Genomic DNA, 21767 nt, shown 5'->3' with positions numbered 1-21767 from the left:
AGCCATAATATTTATTTATTCATCGTTACTGCATTGGATTTTACTGATATCTCTTTTTAATTACTTTTTAAGACATTGACACGCTCGTAAAATATTTTACCTACTGGTTATTTTGAGGCCGCATGGAATTTAATAGCAAAAAACATAACCCTCCTTCTGGCGCAGTCGGGTAAAAAGAAAATAATTGTAATGGTGCCGAGTGCATTAAAACTTAAGAGAATACATTTATGTAAATAATTGTGCCTATAATATTTTATGTGTACGCACGGTCCTTGATCTTTTACCGTAATATTAGTGATGCGACATTTTGTTCGATATAATTTGTATCGATGNGTGATCTTTCGACATTTTGTCGAACGCGGTGGTCACCAGATGTAGGGAAGTTATGTGTGTAGGTACGGCACTCTGCTTTCTGCTCTTCAAAATAATACGCACGAATATTGTTCAGGAATTGATATTTATTCCCCACATAAATATTATATTTACAAGCGTCTAGATAGTCCAAATCACAGGCAAGCGGTAGTCCTTAAGAAAGCGTATAGTTACAGTGATAGAAAGATCGGAAGGAAAAAGGAAATATAGCAGCGTAACGTAAGCGCGGCGCGGATACGAGAGGCACGGGTGTCGCGTGTGATCGTTTGGAGCTGCACTGGCGCGGGCGCCGGCCGACTGGGAGCGAGTCCGTTGTGTCACGCCCCGCGCGCGTCTTGTTCCCCCGCGGTCGCCTGAGCAGGTTTCCGCGCTAGTGATGTTTGTAGCTTCTAGTGACGTGCCGCCACAGATGCTTTGATTAAACCTCTAACTATTCGTCATTTAGGGCCATGTGTAGGTAAGATGTTTCAATGAATACTATTGAAACATGTTCTTTGACAATAAAATATTTACTAACCACTTTTTGATATTGCTTTTTTTCCATAAAAGGTAATTAATTTGATGTTTCCAATGATTATCCTGAATTTAATTACCTAGTTTATCTGTGGCCTTCCTTCCTGATCATCATTAACAAGGTGAGATGTAGGCAAGCCAAAGTCCTTTAATTTATTAAGAATGTTTGACAATGTTGCCCTAATTTTAGGAAAGTACCTACCATGTCCTTGAGTCGAGTTTGCATTGTCTTTCGGCGAATCATTTAGCGACATTCCCATGGAGTCCGAAACGGTCCAGAAATTCTAGGCGAAGAGTTTCCCTGTTGTGGTTAAAAATCACAATACATTCAAATTAAAAATAACGGATTTAGGTACTTACTCTATAGGCTTAAGAGCTAAAATATCTACGATTTCAAGCCACTTCATGAAACTAATAAATCGAGCTACTTTTATCGATATTTAACGGCAGTGTAACCTCACTAAGACCGCAGTAAAACAATGATTGGTACTGACAATGTTATATTCACACGAGATGTACTGAATAAGTACCGACGAATTTCTCGAGAAGCCTACAAATGTGATATAGGAAAATAAATCATCCTACAAAGACATACGCCATGTTTTCGAAACGCAAACGGAATCTTTTTTTGAGTTGTATGAATACATTTACATACAAAGATGACACTGGTACGCTCGTGGAATTTAATGGGAATGTAAATTGTATGAAATTGTATGCGTTTATTCGCCATTCGCTTTTATTGGGGTAACTGTTGTTATTTTGTTATCAAAATATTCGTTTTGTTTGTCATTGCTATTTTTTAACTCAGTGGTATCGGTAGCAGCGATTCAGTGGGCATACAAAGGGTTATTTTTTGTTAGTAAGTGTTATTGAGATACACATGCAATGGTAGCTAGTGGAGTACTACTTCCTTAAGTTTGGTTAAATTCTTTTAGGTGATCGACTATATGGGTAATGTAAGCTTTGAAGCTTTTTGCTGTGTCTTCTTTTCTAATTATGTCTGGTAGATTATATGGGTTGATATTTAGCAAGCGGGATGTCATTTCATGGTTATATCGGGCTGAAGTGAACAACCTAAAATATGAGCCAAAAGTTGATCGTGGTCGGGAGTTAAAAGGGAACCATTTTAGTTTAGTGACATTTATCAAAAAGTTCTGTGCTTTGTCTAAAGTTAGTCAAAGCTAGAGGGCTATTATAGTAGTTAGGTATGTCAAGTTTAATGCGCTGTCATAGGCTGATTATTAAGACCAATTCGATTTTAGGTGAATGAAACAATAATGCCCGTTTTCACCATCAATCCATAATTTTTAAGTGACTCCTATGGTAACACATTTTCATAGGGGTCACTTAAAAATTAGGGATTCATGGTGAAAACGGGCATAACTGCATAAGAATTTCTTTCTAACTTCTGCTTGCGGTTTTACCCACGTGGATTTCGATAAAAAGCCTAAGTAGCTATAGTAAATGTGATCTAAACCTGTTTGTATGTAATGATTCATCAAAACCCCATCCAATATTACAGTAAATAACACCTTTGGCATACATTTTTTCAATAGAAAATCTAATCTGGTGGACCATGACATGAGTTACCTTGCTATGTTAAACATGTGCTCTTGTTGATATTCCTTAGATAGCCTTTAACATTCCCAAGCTTTATAATTATCGATCGAATTAGTGTTATCTTTTTTAAAAAGAACAACCTTTAAAGGACGTGTTTAAGGATTTTTCTCATTAGCGATCTTTTTATTATTAATAGCCTCTCTAATTTATTTATTTATTTANAGCTTCTAGTGACGTGCCGCCACATCACCCCCGTCGGAGTCTGGAAGACCTGCGGAATAATAATTAGGAAATCTAACTATGCGTCCAAATCGTGTGGTTTTTACTGGACGTTGACCATCATGGTTTTTGCTCATAGGTTTTTGTATATCTTCTTCTTTACTTTCTAGCTCGACCATGATATATGCGGGTTTTACTCGATCTAATGAGACTGTTGTCTGTTTCTTATTAATTTCTACCGTTATGGTTTTGCTTGTTCTGTTTAAGACAGGATAAGGGCCGGTATATGGTGGCTCTAGTGCTCCGCGTAAGGCGTCTTTTCTTAGAAAAACGTGTTGGCACGATTTTAAATCATCGTGTACAAACACAGATTTTGATGAATGTCTAGATGCCATCTGTGGTTTTATCTGTGATATGTGTTGTCTGAGTTCTGAGATGAAATCTGGGGGTGTGAGTTGTCTGTTAGTACTTTCAAAGAACTCACCGGGTATCCGTAAAGGCTCACCATATACCATCTCGGCCACTGAGCATTTGAGGTCTTCTTTCCAAGCTGTCCTGATGCCCAGTAGGATCACGGGAAGGATGTCCGACCACCTGCGCTCGCCGTGAGCCATGATTGCTGCTTTCAGGGAGCGATGGAACCTCTCCACCATGCCGTTAGCTGCCGGATGATACGCAGTGGTGTGGCGCAGCTGGATTCCGCAAAGTTCTGCAAGTGATTTAAAAAGTTTACTTGTGAATTGTCTTCCTTGGTCTGTGGTAAGAGTTTGAGGGCATCCGAAGCGCGAAATCCATATTTCGTAGAATGCTTTTGCCACAGACTCTGCTGTTATATCCTGCAGAGGTTGTACTTCTGGCCAGCGTGTATATCTGTCGACGGCGGTTAGACAGTATTTGAAATCACGAGATGATGGAAGTGGTCCGATGAGGTCGATATGTACGTGACTAAACCGTGATCTTGGCAGTTCGAATGTTCCAAGTGGTGATGAAGTGTGTCGCTGTACCTTTGACTTTTGACAAGCTTCACAAGTCTGTACCCAAGTGCGGCAATCTTTGCGAGCTGAGGGCCAAATGAAGCGATTTGTTACCATCTTAATAGTTGACTTGGTTCCAGGATGACTCATGGAATGGATTGCGTTGAAGACTTGTCGACGCAGCTCCTTTGTTACAAAAGGACGAGGTCTCGACAAGGATATGTCGCAATATAAATTGATGTTGGTACCTGGTATCGGTATTTGTTCCAGCTTTAATGATGATGATCGATTAGCGACCAGATGCTGAAGTTCTTCGTCGTTTTCTTGTGCAGCGGCTAGCTTTTGAATGTCTGGAGGTGATGATATGGTTTCTATGCGAGACAGGGTGTCAGCAATCATGTTCTGCTTCCCTGATATGTGCCTTATATCTGTAGTAAATTGTGACACATAATCAAGGTGATTGAACTGTCTCGGTGAGCACTTTTGTTTGTTCTGCTGGAAAGCGTAAGTGATCGGTTTATGATCCGTAAATATAACAAAGTGTCTACCTTCGATCATATATCTGAAATGCTTGACGCTTTCGTATATAGCGAGCAGCTCTCTATCGTAGGCGCTATATAACTGTTGTGACTTATTTAATTTCTTTGAAAAGAAAGCCAGAGGTTGCCATTCTTCTCCGACCAGCTGTTGTAGTACCGCGCCCAAGGCCAAGTTGGATGCATCAGTCACGAGGGCGAGCGGTGCGTTCATCACTGGGTGTGCTAGGAGGGCATATCTTAGAAAACTTGCCTTGCAGTTGTCGAAACTTATAAGCAGTTCTTCTGTCCAGGTCAACGGTGTGGTACCCTTGATTTTCGGTCCCGATAACATGCCATGGAGTGGTGCTTGGTCTGCAGCAGCGTGTGGTATAAAACGCCTGTAAAAATTGAGCATACCAAGGAATCTCCGTAGGCCATTGACTGTCTTTGGAGGGGGGTAGTCCTGGATGGCTTTTATCTTGTCCTCCATTGGTCGTGTGCCATGCTGAGAAATGTGAAAACCAAGGAATACTACCTCGTTTTGGCCAAATTCGCATTTACTTTCGTTAATAACCAGTCCGTAGTGTTGTAATCGCTCGAAAACTCTTTCCAGGTGTTCCAGGTGCTCAGATTTGTCTTTGGAGAACACTAAAATGTCATCAATGTACGAAAAACAACAATCTAGACCTCTTAGAACTTCATCTAGGAACCTTTGAAAAGTCTGAGCTGCGTTTCTGAGTCCAAATGTCATAAATGGAAATTCATAAAGTCCTAGCGGTGTAGTAATTGCTGTTTTTGGAATGTCCTCGGAAAATACTGGAATCTGGTTGTAGGCTTTAACCAGGTCTATTTTTGAAAATATAGTACAACCAGCTAACCTGTGCGAATAGTCTTCTATGTGGCGAATAGGGTACCTGTCCGGTATAGTGCGCGCATTAAGAGCGCGGTAGTCTCCGCAGGGTCTCCAGCCGTTCTTTTTAGGTGCCAGGTGAAGTGCGGAAGCCCAAGGTGAGTCTGAGGGCCTTGCTGTACCGTCCCGAACCATTCCGTCGAACTGTTCTCTGGCGATCTTAAGGCGATCAGGTGCGAGACGACGCGGTCTGCAAAAAACAGGTGGTCCAGGCGTAGTATGTATGTAATGGACAGTGGAATGTTTTACTTCACGCAGTATTCCAGATGGTTTAGTTAGGTCAGGATATTTGGATAATAATAGGTGGTAGTCAGTGTTACCTGAAATCGCTTTTATGCTGGTCTGGTCACATTTCTTCATGGTTCCAGGTGAAGACAGTGTAGTCATTCCGTCTAGGATTCGCCCATTTTTACAATCGACTAATAAACCGTAGTGTGAAATAAAGTCGGCGCCGATGATAGGCTTGTCTACGTTCGCTACGACGAAATTCCAGCTGAAGTCCCGTCTCAATCCTAGGTCCAGGCGCATTGGTATGGTCCCGTAGGTATTGATAACGCTACCGTTTGCTGCGGTAAGATTGTAGTCTGTAGGCTGTCTTGACTGTTTTAGAAATCGGGGCGGTAGCACGCATAGATCCGATCCGGTATCTATTAAGTACTGTACCTTAGTCTTCCTGTCCGTTATGAATAAGCGACTTGTAACACTGTGGCAGGCGTTCGTCGCTTCTACGACCTGCCGTTGACTTTTCCCGACACGTAATTGCATGGCGATGTGCATTTCTTTGCCTTGTCACCAAAAATGTTGTGGTACCAGCATACACCTGGAGTTTTACTGCGGCTCCTCGACCTTGACCGGTTAAAGTTTCGAGTTGTCTGACGTCCCCGAGGTGCAGAATTAAGTTGCGCTATTTGTTGTTGTAGTTCTGTTTGAACTCGTGTTGCAATCAGTTTATCAAGTCGATTTAGCAGATCATCGTAATTATTTGTAACGCTTGTGCTGGCAACTTGTGCAGGTGAAGGTGTTACCTCACAGATTTTGTCCGCTAGCTCTGCTATTTCTTCTAAAGTTCCAGTTTGAGACACGATAATAGCTTGGACGTGCGGTGGTAAACGACTTGACCATAGACTACGCAAAAATTGTTCCGTTACTCCGTCTGCCGCCAATGTTTTTAAATGTCGTAAAAATTGTGAAGGCTTTCTGTCCCCCAATTCTTCATGCGAAAGCAGCTGGGTGATCTGATGTTCTCGAGAAATCGATAATCGCTTCGTTAGCTCGAGTTTTAGTTTTTCNTGACCGAATCGACCGATTAAGGTATGACCCTAATCGTTTGATCTAGTGTAATAAAATCAAAGGAAAATGATCTCTATCTTACATAAATTAAGACTGAATTTACAATGATCTAGTTAAGATTTTTCAGTGTCACTGCGCAGGATCTAGGTATCTGATCGGTAATGAGGTCTTTAGCGTTATCGTCATTATATTAACACCTAGTTTATGTCATTTACAATGTATGAGGAACCACTTTGTTAGAGATTCCCAATCTTACTCGTATTTTAATGTTGTGTGTATCTACGATTTTAAACAAAAAGAAACGCCCAACGTTAGCTTTTATGAGGCAAAATACTTATGCCCATGGCAACAATGCAAACCAATTACGTCGCATTTTTTAGTACATAACCCTCGGCACAACCTGTTGAAAACATATCTTATCTAATCTAAATATAACATAACTCAAAGGTGACTGACTGACTGACTGACATAGTGATAATATATCAACGCACAGCCCAAACCACTGGACGGATCGGGCTGAAATTTGGCATGCAGGTAGATGTTATGACGTAGGCATCAGCTAAGAAAGGATTTTACGAAACTCCACCCCTAAGGGTGTAAAACGGGATCCACGCATACGAAGTCGCGGGCGGCCGCTAATATCAAAAAGTACATAGTAAAGTAAAATAATTTTCTAACTTCTATTGAGGTAACTGGGACAAGGCTAGTGTGTCCTCTCTGAATCACAAAATCATTGTTTCACTGATTGCAAATTCACCCTATATAGTTGTGTGTTTAAGATTGCATATCCTCAATCAATATGGAAAGTTACTACTTTATTATCCTGGGAATCGAAGCTAGTACCTCTACGGATCTTTAACAATCTAATTTACATGCTAACCGGACTGTACCCTAACAAAAATAGGGGTTTATTTTTATATTGATGTTGGGAACCTTAGAGTAGAGATCATCTCATAGATAGAGCCTTAATCTGCTAACGAAGGTGGAGCTAATTTATGGGAAAATGTCCGCTCCTATGGCTACCGTGCATACGTAGGTACAGACAGTATACATTACATTTTTGTAGCAAAATAGCCTGTATTACAACGAGATAAGACGTCACTGCTTAACGTACTGTATACGTATTCATAAGTGCATCTCAAATTACAATTTTTAAACATGTACGATATCAACTGAACCTCTTGAGATTTTCGTTTTGGTTTAGAATAAACTAGCTGACATGGCGAACTTCGTACGACCCAGTCAATTAATGTGTGAAATGACAATGGGAGTTAATTACCTAATTTATTTAAACACGATCCGCCCCTGCTTCGCACAGGTACCTAAAATACTTAAAAACCTTCCTCGTGAATTATATTATCTAATAACAAAACCGCTTTAAAATCCGTTGCGTACTTAGTTTTAAAGGTTTAATACATAGGGACAGACACAGAGAAGCTACTTTGTTTTATACTATATAGTACGTACGAGTATGCTCGTACTATCGAAGTTTTGTTATTAATAGAGCTTTTCAGCGTTAGAGTTTCAAGTATCATGTAGAGTCTACCTAAAAAATTCAAGCTCTAAGACCATGCTCAAGATCGCTTTCAAATATCAGTTTATAGGTATGGTCAGCGCCCTTTTGTGGGCAAATTGAAAAATAATATAATAAATTACCGTCTATTTAAAATTATAGCAAAAAATGCTGTGAGCCTTGCTAGTTGGCATTGCGGGTCGTTTGATAGTTGTCAGATTATATCTTAATGTGCAGGTGTGTTATAAAATTATCGTCAAAGGTATTATTAAGGGTCCCCATCACATGAGTTATGTACAGTAGGGGTAATAAGAATATTGAAATATTCTACTGCATTTAATATGATTATAATTATCCGTAATTGCGAGTTAGTGCAAATAAACTGTAGACCTCTATTGGCTATTAATGTGACACATACGCCCGTTTTTACAAACGATGCATGCTTAAGTGAAGCAGCAAATCGAACGCATAGCGTTGAACAGAGCTCTGTGATTGGTTCGTGATGGCCCTGTGCGTCCACGCGCACTGTGAGACCTCATAGTAATGTTTGTGAAGGGTTATTCCGTATTCGACCCACGACAACTCAACCCACTCATTATTTTTTCCTTACTCAACCCAATTTTGTTCCTTACTCTACCCTCAACATTTTTTTAATTTTATGTTCCTTATTCACCCCAAAAACATTCCTAGCTCAACCCATTTTAAAACCACTTAAAAAATATAAGATTTTTATGTACGGTCAGAATAAATATATATTTTTTAGAAATTTAAGCTCAGTAAACTTTTGTGTTAATATCGTTCCATTAAATAAAACTGCAGGAGTTCTGATACAATAATATGTTTGAAAAATGTTTTTCACAAAAGGACACAAATCAAATAATGACTAATTAAAATCTACTATAAATCTACTATAAATCAAACGACTGTGGTTTTTTATTAAATCAGTATAACCATGTATGTACTATGGCGTATAATTTTTTCCCCAGACACTTGTTCATGAATGTACAAATATTTCAAATAATACAATGTATTTTATCTTTTTTTTTTAAATCGGTAAGAGATGACAAAAGAAAAATAATAAAAGTATTCATGTGGACAGCTAATCCCGCGGTATAAGTTTTAAGCCTCTTAATTTGTTTATGTATTTACCTTAAAATAAAATAAAATCTTTGATATATTTTAGTTAATCAACATAACTCATATCTATATTTTTTCATTTAGGTGATGTTTTTTATTTAATTATAAATAAATGTACATACTAGTATGTATCATTATTAAATTTCTGAAAAAACAGTTAACGTTGTTTTGCTATCCATACTTATTTTTGGTATATTTACTTTGGGTTGAGTAAGGAATGCATTTGGGTAGAATAACGAAATTATGTAATGGGTTGGGCTAGGAATACTAATTTAGGATGAGTGAAGAAATAGGTTGAGTTGTCGAATACGGAATAACCCTTTGTGAAGACGAAAGTTAGAGCTATTTGGGGTCGAGATGCTTCGCCCTTGTGAACCTCATGCTCATCATTTCGAGGGAATTCGATTGTTCTTAATTGAGTAAAATTGTAATATGAAATCATAAGAAATGAATCAATTACTTTTTTCTTTGATAAAAGTCCGTTAATTAAATTAATTACTCTATTTATCTTTACAATTACAATGACGTTCTTCTTCTATCGTGTGGGTTGTAGTAATAACATATTAATGTCAGAATGTAGGATCATAGGATATTTGTTAATACGCCTAACTTCTATCTATAGGTACTAACTGTGGAACGGACTGTCGTCTGTGGTATTTTCGGACCGATACGACCTACAAACTTTCAAGAAGAGAGCGTGTCTTCGCCTTAAAGGCCGGCAACGCACCTGTATCGCCCCTGGTCTGCGGGTGTCTATGGGCGACGGTAATCACTTACCATCAGGTGATCCGTCTGCTCGTTTGCCTCCTCTCTCATAAAAAAACCGTTCAACCATATCCTCCAGGAATAAAACTAAAACAAGTATCTCTTGAATTAGCACTATGCCCGTATAAATCGCTCTAGTAATTAACTAAGACGCGTTTACTTGAAGATTATCCAGTTAATTACAGCAGTTAAATCCCGCACTTTCCACAGAACGGGATGGATTGATCAAAGGGATTCCGTATACGGTGGTATGGCCATTACACACCGTGTAAGTGAGGACATATGAAGGTAAAGCCATTGGCGTCTTATTTCTTTGTAATAGGGGATATTTAGCTACAAAAATGTATGGTCTGATATGCTGTAGATTGTACAGTCAGCATCAAATAGTTCGTGACTCCCAAAGTGGCTAAAAAGTTGACAACACAACCTTATTCCAATAGGGATGTTTCCTGGGTCAAAAAGCAAGAGTTTTAATTAGTCCGTCAGTTAACTTATCAAAAAATACTCTACACGTATTTTTCACTTTTTCAAACTAATGAAAATTTAAAGAGATAAAGCGCGCCAAAGTTCATAAAAAGAGGCCCGTGACGTCAATGCGTGCATAAAAGTGCCGCACGTTGTGACGTCGTGGGGAACTTCAACGCACCATAACTATGTAATTATTTGTTAGATTGACAAATAAAAATATATGTGTCCAATATTTTTTGATATTAAACATGACGGACTAAAAAAATGTTTTTAGGAAACTAGCCTAATAGGCTAGTAACTAGTAACAAAGACGTGTTGCGAACTTTTTGGCTACTTTGGGTATCACGAACTATTTGAAGCTGACTGTAAAATGCAGACTAAACTACCCTAGTCTAGTGGTTACTAGAAAAAGATAAACTAGAGGAGCTTTTTGAGGAAGGATTGGTTACCTTTTGAAAATAATGCTCGTAATGCAGGAAAAATGCCATCTTTTAATTTAACTTTGTGTGATTTACGTACTGTTTGTTCCCCCGGAACAAACTTGACCTTCACTGGTTGGGTTTTTATTGGTGTTCAAGCTGTAGATCCTGGCTACACAGGAGTTGCAGCGGTGGGAACGAGAGGTGAAAATAGTTACGTACCTACATTAATTGTAGCCAAATCAAAACTGCCTGAAATGCTTTTTGTATTACCACCACTGTCTTGGACTGGAAAATTACCTGTAACAAAAATTAAAACAAATTTAAATTTTAGTTTTTAAGTAATTTTAAGTTAAAATTATTTATTTATTTCAATGGAAAAAAAATAAAATAAATAAGTACATAAGTATAGATCATTTTCGTCTGACTACTGCTACGCATTGCCGTATCATTAAAATTTGTATTGTTAGTAAGAAGCAAAATTTTTCGACGTTCGATAACTTTTGCCCATAATTTATGCCTCACTACTGTGATATGTAAATAGACAAACAAATGTACTCGTAGATAGGTTCAGTTCAGTGGGAGACGACAATCTAATCTGCGGCATTTTTAAGCAAGCGTTGACGTCACGGGCCTCTTCTTATGAACTTTGGGGCGCTTTATCTCTTTAAATTTTCATTAGTTTGAAAAAGTGAAAAATACGAGTAGAGTATTTTTTGATAAGTTAACTGACGGACTAATTAAAACTCTTGCTTTTTGACCCAGGCAACATCCCCAATGCTCCTAAGGAGCCTACATCTCTCATTCTTTTCTTGCTCTACCAGGCTTTGAGACAAACATTTGGCAAGTGTTGAGAAGAAACGCCACAACAAACTCAGTCACCACTGTCTTAATTCAGAAACCGGGCAGAAGGGTCGTATTTTAATACAACTTTATTCAGACACTTGAATCTTTGGCTATATTTGGAGCTTTTGACTATAAGAGCAGGCAGAAATGTAGTAAAATATGTATTTTTATAGATATTATGCTCTAGCCTGAGCCTTTGTACCGACTCGTAGGGATGGATATATCCCTGGTATGTACCTATTTCTGGCTAGAAGATAGCCACAACACTTTTTGGCAGCATTTTTTTTTCTCTTTTGTTGTTGTCATAGAGATGTAGAGAGCTGCCTACTAATGCGCTGAGTTTGAAACTCAGTGTCGCATTACAAATTCACACACACACAAATCGAATCGTATCAGTACTCAACGTTCGAATAATCTTTAGTACTACGCCAGCAATGTAAACTGTTTACATTATGACGTCGCTGCTGTCATCATTGCTTACACGAGCAATGTGTTCTGTTTTTGGGCATATTGCTGCGACACCGGCCACGCACCCTTGTCACAATATCTCCTTTAAGTTTATGTGATCTGTTGTTGTTGTCAAATACAGTTTTTTCTTTTCTTATTTCTAACTTAGATATTCTAAGGCTGGGTTGCACCATCTTACTTTAACTTAGACAAACTTCAAAAATCTGTCAAACTCCATACAAAAAACACCGGTTATCGTCATAGTTACGGTCAAAGTTAGGTGGTGCAATGCAACTCAGCCTAAGACGACATACACGAGGGTATTAGCACTCTTGTCCGCTTATCGGAGCAGCCCCAGGCAGATGTAGAGCGATAATAAATAATGGGCCCTAATGTGTTGGTGATGAAGTTGGTGTTCACTGCCGAAGGGTATTAATAATATTTTAACAGGTTTTTTCATAGAGGAAGCACTTAAAACACTCTGTTTGGTACATGCCACAGAATTGAATGCGAACATGAGGTTGATTAAGTAACATGTGAAGAATAATGGCTTTTATGACTTAATAATAAATAAACCATTAAAGCATGTTTGGTGCAATTCTTGTAAAAAAAGAAAATAATATTGAATCGTACTTACGACATTTCAATATGTATCTGGTAATGTAAAGTTAAGAATTTGTTGCTAGGTAAGTAGGTATAATCAAAAATACTTAGTTAAAATATTGCAGAACTAGCTGACCCGGCGAATTTTGTACCTCCTAGTGATGGTGGAATTTTGCTAATTGGTCCAGTAGTTTCGGAGCCTATTCAATACAAACAAACAATCAAAACTTTCCTCTTTATTAGTGTAGAGATTGGAAGATTTCATTTTCAGCAACTCATTTAAAATGTGCGTAGGTGAACTGGTGAATTACGAGATGATATTGCAAACTTTTGGTATTAAAGACCAGGGGAGAAAGTTTAAATGGCAAGTTCATACATGTAGCAAAGTGAGTGTAAACAAACAAACTTTTAACCGTTAAACTCATTAACCTTTTAAAATAATAAAAACGTTTGCCTTCTAAAGGCAACATACAGAGCATTAATAAATGTTCGCATAAATGTAAAGTGTAGAATAAAATCACTGACCCGAGCACAAAAACATTTTTGTCATACTCGTAAATGAAAACCGAGAAATTTTCGATTTTTAATTTAGGTAGTAGATAAATCGATTCTACTACTAGACGATATAAAAGCCGGCGTTTTTCCACAAAGCGGATTAATTTACCTATCAAAGGGCCCGGGTTTGGCTCCCGTAAATAGCCATTAAGAGCCTGCAGCGGAAACGCATAGTTTAACTTAACTGTTACCTCAACTTGGTACCTGAGGGCTTATTATTTATTTTGAGTAAAGAAGCCACATTAATTTGAACGTAACTTCTGTTACTACTAAGAAACATTCAAACATCGTTAGAAACCCACTGCTTAATCTTCACAACCTAGTTCTCTCCATATTCAGGTATACAAGACATTGCATTTCCCAGTTTAAAATAATTTATTAAACATTATAAAAACCATTTATCTTCACCTTAAAAGTGTTTCAAAATGGCCGCGATACGTCTAACTTATACCGCGTAAAAATAAATAGTGCCCATTACTTTTGCTACCAAGTCAGGAAAATCATGATCCACACCACGTCCTATTAAACCACACCATTGACTATATAATCATATAAATCTCCTCAGGCTTATAGCAAACGTAGAAGACACCATGGCTGCAACAAATTGCATTAACAGCCACCATTCGAATTTGAACTTTAGTATATAAAAGGTGAAGTTCAATTTTGTACCCAGAAAAACCTATTCCTATGAGGATTTATCATTTTCTGTATCAACCAGCCTCCGGGCTTGGAGTATCTGATTATAAATTATGAAGTGAGTCTATTCTCAAGTTAAATTGTATCCATTATACCGTGCTTTGGAATAAATTGCGCTGTGAGAGCGTCAAATTAATATCTTCTTATGAATACGGCCCCGGGCGTAGGCTTTTTTGAGGAGCGCTTTCGTAGTTTGGCTACTGAGGTAGCTAGACTAATTTAGTTATGCTTAAATTCATCTGTAATTGATGATTTTATTTTAGAGACCTACTTAGCAGATCTTTCGAACGATTTACTACCCGTGTGACACAGAATTAACTTTGTATGAGCTGCCAAAAGACATACTAGCTGATGAAATGATTTATTGAATCAAATTGGTTCTCAAAATAATTTGTTATGGGACTAATCCCATCAATCATTCCAAATGACTCCTATATGCTTGACCGCCAAAAATAAACAATTTGGTACCAAGGGAATGTTAACTGTCATGGGACCCGCAACGAAATTAATCATGAGAATAGATGGAGTCCATCCAGTGTCATGATCGTCACAACAGATGACAAACAAATGAATAAATAAATTATCTTCGTTAGTGAAAACTACATGTTTAGCACAGACGATAGCACATCAAGCTTTACACTACGGCATCTTATGCAGTTCTAATAGGCACTATTTTGCAATAAAAATGTAGAATGCAAAGATTTTTTTGTATTTTCACAAAGTTATTTACAGATTTTCAACACCTTTCTGTAGAAAGTTCTCGTCAATTTCGAATCGTTTAGGAAATAGCTGGTAGGTAATGCTAAAAGGAGTCACAGAGCTGACAAAAGACTTTAGAAGAGTGAATAGAAACGAGTGCTAAGAAAAATCCGGCTCGGAGGACCAAAAATGTAAAATGCATTAGAACTTTGACACATTTTTAAGTTTTCATTTATTTGTCCTATCTCTTAACAACAGTGTACGCCCCATAAAAGAGGAAACCATTACAGTTACCATGTAAACCCATAAACCAGCCGTGCCGTGGGAAGGTGGACATGGCGCGGCTTCTGTTTTGATTTAAACCCCATTGAAATCGGCGCCATATTTATTTCGAGTTGCTTCGTTTACATGTCCTATAACTCTTACGTGTTCGGTTAGTGTACAGTTGGATGCACGAATTTTAGGGTCAAAAACTAATTCAATACCAAGTATTTTGATTTCGGCTTTTGATTATAAATTTCATTTTAGGACAAAATACATGTCTGAGAGACTACACATCAAACAGAGAACGGGCAGCAGCGCTCTCTGAAAAACATCAATCTTTTAAATTGCGATCTCCAACCCGCCTGCCAAGCGTGGAGATTATGGCAAAACCCTCCACTTAGTGGAGGAGGCTCATAGTCCAGCTGTGGACTGTAAAGGGCTGTTGATGATGATGATGATGACATGTCTGAGACTAAATCAAGTTTAGAGAGTGGTTTTACAGAGCCTACTAAAGTAAATTCGTAGTTAAGCTTTTACTTGATTAACATCATATAAAATATTGTAGTCTAAAAAACAAAGCAAATAATTATGTATCTATGTATTTATTTATCGACATAAACTACTAGATTAAATGCGTATGGCTGTAGTTCTACACCATAAACAAAATAAACAATCTCATCTAATCCCCTGACACTCCAAGCTTGAACAAGCTCTAACTTGCCATAGACAATCTTAAAAAACCTGTCGACAACCTGAACGATGCTGTGACTAGACGATAATATCCGAATGTACAGTCGACATCGAAATAAAACCAATGTTAAGTTGATGTTTGAGTTTATTGCTTGCTCAGTCAGTACTTTTAAACTCTTTTATGTTTTTTTCATTTTTAAACTCTTTTAAAACTATTCTTCTGATGGTGTATCCTATAATAATTGATTTTTACTAAATATTATGGTAATAAATCTAACTTAGTTTGAAGATAGAGAGAGCACATTGCTCGTATAGTGGATGACCGAGTTGCTCGTGGAGTTAAAAAAGTTCTTGAGTGGTGACCACGGGTCGGAAGATAGTGTGGGCAGGCCCCCCCACTAGGTGGACCGACGATCTGGTGAAGGACACGGAAAGTATCTAGATGCGGGCAGCACAGGACCGGTCGTTATTGAAAACCTTGGGGGAGACCTATGTCCAGCAGTAGACGTGATTTGGCTGAAACGAACGAAGCTTTGAGAAAATGCTTGGATCTTTGCATAGACTTACACTTACACTGGACCTTACGATGCTTGCAAATCGAACGCACAGCGTTGCATAGAGCTCTGTGATTGGTTCGTGTTTCACCCTGGTGCGTCCACGCGCACTGTGAGACCTCAAAGTAATGTTTGTGAATACGGGCGTGAGTGTACTTTAAACAGGCCGCATTAAGGAGCCGATACTCCTTGATAATCCTAAGTGGGATTATAATGGGCCATCGTTTGGATCCAACTAATCTTAATCTAGACCTTAATAACTACGCCATAAAGGCGACCTATTTCGTCCAAGAGACCCGTTATAACGATATGAAGGTAAGTGTGATGATGAACGGAGGTAGGGCATAGAGTAAGATCATTTGTCATCTGGTACAATGTAAGTACAGGTTTGGTTTAGCCCGAGGGAATACGATCTCGTTTAAATTATTGCATATTTGCTTTTGTATCTGTTTCTGTTGATATACAATGTTTGTGACTTGAAAGAGGTATTTCTTGTTTCTCTTTGCTTAGTAACAATGTGTGAAATAGCACGTAAGGCAATTCTTGGATATAGTGGTGCAGCAACTGTAATATCGGAAAGGCTTGTTTGAACAAGGTGGGGGAGAAAACACTGCAAACAAATCTAATTTGTATGTTTGGCATGTGTTAGGGCATTGCCTATGGTCGAGTGTCACTTGTACGTCACAACACAATCCTAAGCGGGGTTGAAGAAAATTTGTTATTTCGGATGACTTCTATTTAGTTGGCGGTGGTAAAGGAGTGTCAAACAAAAATAATATAAATTCTATAGGTTTGTATCATCATCATCATCTCAGCCATACGACGTCCACTGCGGAACATAAGCCTCCCCCAATTCTTTCCATGTTGCCCGGTTGGTAGCGGCGGTTTTTATCATAACCATCTCTTTTAACAATAAATATAAGCTCAATCAAATAGCTGAAATAAAAATGAAACAAAAAACTCTGGAACCAGTCCAAAAGGAGTTTGTTCCAATTTTGCGGGTTTGAGCAATTAAGAAAGTGACCGATAGGTAACTACTATCTACTCCAGGAGTGGACTTTATTCAACAATCAAAATTATGAAATCTATTTAATCAGTTGAATACAGGGTGTTGATTTCAATACTCGCTATATTTAGGGAGTTGATTAAGTAGCTTATTCTGATCACGAATCAGTAAAAAAATTGACTTCGAAAAAAAAATTAATCAAACTTTAACTTTAGTTAGTCAAAGAAAAAAACCTATTTACACTACCTACTTTACGTGGCTTCCTTCAGTAGGTTATCCGACATGATAAGCGAGCTATCCGCGTAGCTCGATGGTGCCGTAGTGTAAACTATTGCAGTATTGCGAGCCACAGTACAGTAGATTTCGCACGGAAAATATTCACTAAAAAATCTACTTTCGTTTGCAAAACTTTTTTGGTGGATAATGCGTTTATTTAAGTCATGATAGATCACCTAAATGAATATGGCGAGGATTGAAATCAACACCCTGTATAAAGGTTCATAGACCAAGCTCAATCTTTGCTAGTGCTTGCGCCGGCGCTAGCTGATGTAAAAGCACTCATCCCATTTCACATAATAATTATAGCAATCTCCTATGCATAAATAACAAATAATAGCTTTGATATTGATAGATAATAATTTAAAACTTTACTCCTTAATTGGTCCACCGAAGTAGGGCGGTCCGTTGGTCGATAAAACCGTCATTATCGATATGGCGCAGTAGTGCAGTTTATTATGACCGCGATTTGGGCCACGCGGATTTACTTGATGTTAACGTTGAGTGTGTTTACATCGGGATAATGACTTGTGTCATAAGTAGTATGAAGGTGCGCTTATCAAGCTTTAAATGTATTTTATAGAATTAAAAACAACCATAGAGTCTCCAATAATTAGCATTCGAAAATAATGTATTGACATTTTATATCCGATTTTATCATCGATAGATAGAGAGATTCCTTTAATTAATTAATCAATCACACTCAAACAAAATGACGTCATAAACTCGTGAATACATTTGATTAACTATTTATTGACTTCAAAGTTACCTACTGAAAATCTGGGGGCACGGCAGTGCCCCCGCCAAGTCGAGCGCGAAGCAAACACTGCCGTACCATCTTTACTGGAACCATTTCGCCGCATTTTCAGGCCCCTTTTTGAGAACCTCTGGATAAGACCAGAACGCAGAAATTTTCGTCATCTAGTAAGCTATAATCACATACTTAAAATCCAAAATTTCAAGTCTGTAGGTCATTTAGTTCCGAAGTTAAGCGAAAGCAAAGTTTCGCATTTACGACACTCACTCACTCACTCACTGATGATCATCAAAATAGAACTAGTACTTCCCATAAACTCAGAGAGCTGAAATTTGGTACAGAGTTAGGGTTTAATGGCCACATAAAGGGAAAACTATAAAAACTAGGAAAATCGAAGATCTGGAGTAACACCACATTCATAATCAATACTACTCCGGCACCGTGGTGTTCGCCTGTATCGCTCACCGCTAGATGGCGCTAGCACTAGCAAGCGGTGTCCAGATTTTTTTCCTTTCTAGAGCCCCCCGTCGATTAAGTTGAATGTTGTGTAATTTGCATTTCGTTGATTTCGTTTATTATATTGTAAGGTTNNNTTCAACGGCCAAGTCACACAACATTAACTATAATAATAAAGAAATCGCAGTAAGGAACCATAGACTTTGCACGACTTTGTCTAGATTTCATTACTTTTTAGAGATAAACAAGCAGCTCCATCGAGACTTGGCTAGTTTTTTACAGAATGTTTTTGGTGGGATTTAATTTTACAGTAATTTATCTATGTGTCTTGGAATGGTATCAACTAGGTACCAATTAGTGACGTGCGTAGCTAAAAAAGACAAATCCCATGAAGCAAGTAATCTCCCATAGATTTGACCATGACATCATAAGTTCGCGAACTTAAATTAAAAACAAACTCGGTTTTCAGGATGAGAATAAAGATTTTTTAAAGAATTTGCAGTGGCTTGGGATGGTATCAATTAGGCACCTTTAGTGATGTGTGTAGCTAAAAAAATCCCATCGGTACCAAATACCAACTGCACGGCATTATTCCCATCCAAAGTGGAACAGAGCATGCATGTGACGATTACTCTACAGTTACGTTACTGTTATGCATTCTGGTCTAGATGACCATGAAGCAAGTAATATCTCCCATAGATTTGACCATGACATTATAGTTCGCGAACTTAAATTAAAAACGAATTCGATTTTCAAGATGAGAATAAAGATTTTTTATTTTTTATATTTTTTGAAGGGACGCGCGCTGGTAGCTTGTAGAGGTTTTCCAGCTTCACCGGGCAGAAAAGATTTTTTAAAGAAGTTGCAGTGGCCTTAAATGGTATCAAATACCCAATTAGTGACGTGCTTAGCTAAAAAAGGCAAATTCCATCGGTACCAACTGTAAGGCATTATTCCCATCCAAAGTGGAACAGAGCAGCATGTGACGATTACACTACAGTTACGTCTGGCTGTTATGCATTCTGGTTTAGATGCCCCAGGTCACTGGGTGAGGTCGTATACCGTCTGCGCAGTTGTTTTTGCCATTTGACATAGAGCTGATATACTGCTAATGTATTGTAAACGCGGAAATAAATAAACAGTTTCAATAAGATTTTAACGATTTGTTACATGTTAAAATTTTAACTATCGCGTTCCATTGAAATGTCACGTTGAGACTCGTGTTTGTTTATTTTAATGAGCAGTTTGTTTTGACACGTTTTTATGCCTCAGTGTCTGCACCAATTTTGATAAATTTTGGCATGGAAGTAGCTCGGACTTTGGAGAAAGGTACAGAAAGGCAATATTGTAAAAAAAATCACCAAATTAGCTCTAGATGTCTAGGTACTTACGAGTAGCATCAGAAGAATTAATATTACTCAATGTAACGTGGCAGAAATGGTACAAAACACCAAAATGTTTTTGAAGCTAATGAAATATGATTCTGTAAGAATGTTTAATCTCCTGTATGCTATAACTCTTGTTTCATAGTTCTCCGATAGATAAATCTGGAACATAAAGTTCCTATCAGCAATCTAAATAGCGTTGTATGTCACATGCAATTTAATCAGGAACGCGTGAAACTGGCCCCAAACCATCAATATGCTCATTATGAACCTAAGTATGTTTTGAGGCGTCTTGAAAGAAAGCTCTATGTCTTCAGACAAACAGCGGTAAATTCAGAACCAGATGGGATGTCACGCTAAAGATATAACTTGTATGGATCCTGGCCGGACAACAATGAGTTGTTTAGATGTATACCACTTGCGAAACATGATTGAAGTAATAATAGTGTAGAAATAACCTCTTGTCAGTGACCAACTTAGTTTATTCTGACCCCAGATTCAAACGTGCTAACGTAAAGACCAGCAGGATGTGGGATATAGATCTGTACCCACATATTGTCTTTATACAGTCAAATACTTCGTGAGACTAAGGTTAGGCTGAGTTGCACCACCTAACTTTAACGGTAACTATGACGCTAACCGGTGCTTTTTGTATGGAGTTTGACAGATTTTTGACGTTTGTCAAAGTTACAGTAAGATGATGCAACCCAGTCTTATAGTTAGCCAACAAGTTCGCAACACGTCTCCGTTATTGGAATAAGGTCAAGTTGTCAACTTTTTGGCGAGCTTGGGTGTAACGACCTTTTTGATCATGACTGTACTATAGTAATGTGATTATGCTCGTATTGCCAATTTTCAAATCAAAGTAAAACATGTTTTTTACTTCACATTTTACTACCTATCTTCGTAGGACCCACGACTTTTTAAATCAGATCAAGATCCAAATTTACGAATTATTTAGCAGAACCGCCTCTGTGCTCTACTGCCAAGACCACCTGCTTCAGACGCGGAGGTCCCGGGTTCGATTCCCAGTGGGGGCAGATTTTTCTGTTCGGTTTGGTTGGTGTTAGGGCTTGTTCTAAGTCCGCCTGTCCAGTCTGTCGCCATAACAACAATGTTAACAGCATTGTTGTGTTTCGGCAGTTAGAGGTAAGATAGCCAGTTCCTCTGTGGTTGAGGATTCCGGGTGAAGCTCGCTTCCACCTTCGGCCTGATCATCACTTACGATCAGGTGAGATACAGGCCAAGAGCTCCCTCGTTGTGGATAAAAAAAATAGAATGTAGAGAAACCTTTGGTTTAATCATCTTCGTTAAATTCACTTCAATTTCAATCAAATTGGAATCGGATTAACTCGATCTATAATGAAAGTAGTTGCTTATTCTCTCCATATCGTCCAAGTATGCGCCTTGTTGGGTCCAAATTGCTCCGTTCAAAACTCATTTCACCGTAATAAATTATGATCGCTCAAAATGCAAATCATTTCAATACTTTTCAAAGAGAGCGCAGACGTTATTGTAAGCTTTGTATCATCGTACTTTCTAAAATTTCGTTGTAATTACGAGCACACATGTAATTTTACGATCCAGTTAAATAATTGTTGAAAATTGCGATTTCGGCGCCCTAACATAGGTACTATAATAGTTACGTTGCCCATTGTAATCATGGTAAAGAATGTTACGAGAACATAACTGAGAAGTTAACAGGCGTAATTGAGATGTCTGATTACAATCTTAGCTATTTTATTAACATACACGAGATACGTTCGGTAGGAAAACCACAGTAGTGTGTGTGAAGTGCACATTTTAATCTTTAATAATGTAATTAGAAACATGTTCCTTGCATTTAACCCCTTTTTCCGTTTTTCAGGGTGGAAA

Source organism: Ostrinia furnacalis, unplaced genomic scaffold, assembly GCF_004193835.3.
Source record: "Ostrinia furnacalis isolate ACB-3 unplaced genomic scaffold, ASM419383v2 OfSCF5843, whole genome shotgun sequence".
Lineage (NCBI taxonomy): Eukaryota > Metazoa > Arthropoda > Insecta > Lepidoptera > Crambidae > Ostrinia > Ostrinia furnacalis.
The sequence above is the reverse complement of the archived record's forward strand: the minus strand, read 5'-3'. Positions refer to the sequence as shown.